Raw genomic sequence first — 3,882 nt, 5'->3', positions numbered from 1 at the left:
TGTAGGTTCCCTCTGCTGGTCTGTTTCTAATTGTTGTAGATGCTGTGTTAATGTTTTAACTTTGGTTCTTTCTTCTTTTTGGATGTGTGCATTTATTGCAATTAATTGTCTTCTCAGCACTGCTTTTGCCGTGTCTCAAAGATTTTGGTATTTTGTGTTTTCCTTCTCATTTGTTTCTAGGGACTCTGTGAGTTCACATTTAATTTGTTATACTACCCAGTCGATTTTCACAGGGTGTTATTCAGTTTCCATGCATTTGATTTTATTTCCTTGGTCTTCCTATTGTTGATTTTTAATTTAATAGCATTGTGGTCTGAGAAGATGCTTTGTAGTATTTTGAGATTTGTAAATTTATGGAGGTTTGTTTTGTGGCCTAAGACATGGTCTATTCTGCAGAATGTTCCATGTACACTGGAAAAGAATGTGTATTTTGCAGTTGTTGGGTTGAATGCTCTGTACACATCTATGAGGTACAGTTGGTTGATTGTGTTGTTTAGTTCTTCTGTGTCTTTGTCAAGTTTCTTTCTGGTCGTTCTATCTATTTTTGAAAGTGTTGTAATAAAATCACCCACTATTATTGTAGATTCATCTATTTCTTTCTTCAAATCTATTAGAGTTTGCTTTATATATTTTGGAGCTCTTTCACTGGGAGCATAGATATTTATTATGGTTACGTCATCTTGTTCAATTGTCCCTTTAATCATGATATACTGTCCATCTTTATCTATTATGCTGGTTTTTGCCTTAAAGCTTATTTTACTAGAGATTAGTACTGCTACTCCTGTTTGTTTTTTATTGCAATTAGCTTGGTATATATATTTTCCCATCCTTTGACTTTTAATCTGTTTTTGTCTCTGTGTGTGAGATTTGTATTTTGAGTGCCAAAAATGATATCAGGAGATGCCCGTCCCTGGAGAAGAACATGCTTGGTAAAGTGGTGGGTCAGCAAAAACAAGGAAGACCCTTAAAGAGCTAAGAGATAGATTGGGCTCAAACATAACAATTGTGAGGATGTTGCAGGACTGTGTTGTGTTTTGTTCTGTTGTGCAGAGGGTCGCTATGAGTCAGACTGACTTGACAGTACCTAACAGCAACAAAATCCTGAAATTCAACACTCTCAGTAATAGAATAATATGCAATGAAGGCCAGTTAAAACAGCTATTATTCTAATTTATGCTCAACCACTGGAGCCAAGGGTTAAGAAATTAAAGATTTTTACCAACTTTTGCAGCCTAAAAGTGATCAAGCATGTGATTAGTATGCATTGGTAATTACTGTTGATTGGCCAACCAATTGAAAGATATCCATATTTGTGTTCATCCAAAGAAAAGTAACTGGATGAAATGGGGAAATCAGTGAACAATATCATTAATATCACATAGAAGTAAAACTTTGTTTAAGATAATTCATAAATGGTTATAGCAGTGCATTGGCAGGAAGCTGCCTTACATTCAAACTGGATTCAGAAGAGGATGTTGAAAAGTGGATATTATTGCTAACATCAGATGGATCTTGCCTGAAAGTAGAGATTATCAGAAAGTATTCAATTGTGTGGATCCTAATACTTAATTGTGCTTATGAGGAACCTATACATAGACCAAGAGACAGTCATTTAAACAGAGGATACTGTGTGGCTGAAAATAAGAACAAAGTGTGCATCAAGGTTTATATGAAGAAGAACTTAGCATCAGTATTGTAGGAAAACTTGTCACAGTAATGTGCAGATGACACAACTTTACTTACTGGAAGCAAAGTTGACTTGAAATACTGATGAATGTCAAAGACGATATCCTTCTGTATAGATTGTACATCAATGTAAAGAAAATGAAATGCCTCACAACTGGACCAATAAGTAATATCATAATAAACTTAGAAAAGATTGAAGTTGTCAAAGACTTCATCTTGCTTGCACCCACAATCAATGATCATGGAAGTAGCAATCAAGAAATCAGGTGATTTATTGCATTATGTAAATATTCTGCAAAAGATATCTTTAAAGTTTTAAAGAACAAGGATGTCATTTTGACAATTAAAGTGTGCCAGGCCTTGGTATTTTTTTAATTGCCTCATATGCATGGGAAAGATGGACAATGAGTCATGAAGTTCAGATAAGATTTGATGCATTTAAATTATGGTGCTGGTGAAGAATATTGAAAGTACCATGGATTTCCAGAAGAATAAACAAATCTGTCTTGGAAGAAGTATAGCCAGAATGCTTCTTGGAAGCAAGGATGTCTAGACTTTGTCTTTAGTATTTTGGACATGCTGTCAGGAAGTCTCTGGAAGAGGACATCACATTTCATAAAGTGGAGGGTCAGTGGAAAAGAGGAAGCTCCTCCAAAAGATGGATTGATGCAGGGCAAAAACATAATGAGCTCAAACGTAATAATTATAAGGATATCACAGGACCAGGCAGTGTATTTTTTCTCTTGTGCATAAAGTTGCTATTAATTGGAACTGATTGGATGATACCTAACAACAATAATGCCTACATTATCTATTCTATTTTGTTTCTGATTACATAGTGCCAAATTCCTGTTTACCTGCCACCCTCAATTAGATAACATACACTTTCTTTAGAGTTATTTTACAAAATCTAGTTACCCTTTTTGTCTGGTTATTTATCACTTAATTCTATAAACGACCTCAAGACTAGGCAGATCTTCTTTCTTCAATCACATTCATTACAAGACAAATTCCATACTAATGGAAAACACCAAAGGCCTGGTCTGTGGCTCTTTTATTTGGAATTGCCTTCAGCAAACCCAAATTCCAGCCCAGTGAAATTATTTGAACACCTTGTACCCTGTCCTAATGGAATTTTTGCTGCACCATAAATCATCAAAGGGTCTGAAAAGTTCAAGCAGGAAGATAACAAGGAAAAGAACAACATGCACTCCCTTCTGGAATATTACCAGATCCTAGTGGCACTGCCATATCTATGCCTCCCTTGTTGAGCAAGGCCTGTGTTGGGGCACAACATACAAAGTCAAGAACTTCCCTGCCTCCCTGAGAGAGCATATGCTTTCTGGTATCCCTGGTTATTTGCTCAAAGAGAGCCAGAGGTTGAACTTCTGTGGGGTGAGGTAGACCTTTGGAGAAGCAAAGGATCATTTTGGTGGAGATGAGGGTAAGGCAAGGAGGCTTTCCAGGCAGTCACATACCATGGATAAATATGTTGAAGTGGAGGTGAACCTGGGTGTCTTGGTCATGAGCCAATCTGGCATGCCTGGTGTTGAGGGATTATGGTGGAAGTGGGTGTAGAAGACTGAGGGTGGGGTGCAACTTGGATACTTGATTAAAAGAAGGGAGGGCTGCACTGTTCCTCTGGACAGTGAGCAACCGGGGAAGAATTTGAACAGATTATTGACCCAATAGCATGTTTATTTTCTTGAAAATATTTCAGAAATTATGTGGAATGGACTTGCATAAAAGCCTGAAAAAGGCAAATCATTTATGCAACTATCATTCCTCTACTCTATTACTTTAGTTTTCTTAAAGGGAAGAATCTAGGAGATAATTTTATTTTATGCTTTTGTCATTTCCTCCCAACTTGGGTCCAGAGGAAAATGACTAACTGGACTTTGCCAGGGTCATTTTAATAGTACACTCATTCCAATTGGATTCTGGTGATTATAGACAATGTCAGGGGGTTGGATTGAGGTGGATATCAGATAAACTGTTTACTGAAAAGATCTTGGAGGCGGCATTAGTTACCTAATGGTTTTGTAACACAAATACCACTAATGGATGACTTTTAAAAGCATAAATTTGTTTACCTACAGTTTTGGAGGTCCTTCTTTGTCAGTAGCTCTGGACGGTCCTTGGTTTCTTGACTCACATGTTGAGAGGACCTGGCCACTTGCCTTGATGTTTCCTAGG

The sequence above is a fragment of the Chrysochloris asiatica genome, unplaced genomic scaffold (genome assembly GCF_000296735.1).
Source record: "Chrysochloris asiatica unplaced genomic scaffold, ChrAsi1.0 scaffold00134, whole genome shotgun sequence".
Taxonomy (NCBI): domain Eukaryota; kingdom Metazoa; phylum Chordata; class Mammalia; order Afrosoricida; family Chrysochloridae; genus Chrysochloris; species Chrysochloris asiatica.
Note: the sequence above shows the minus strand (reverse complement) of the source record.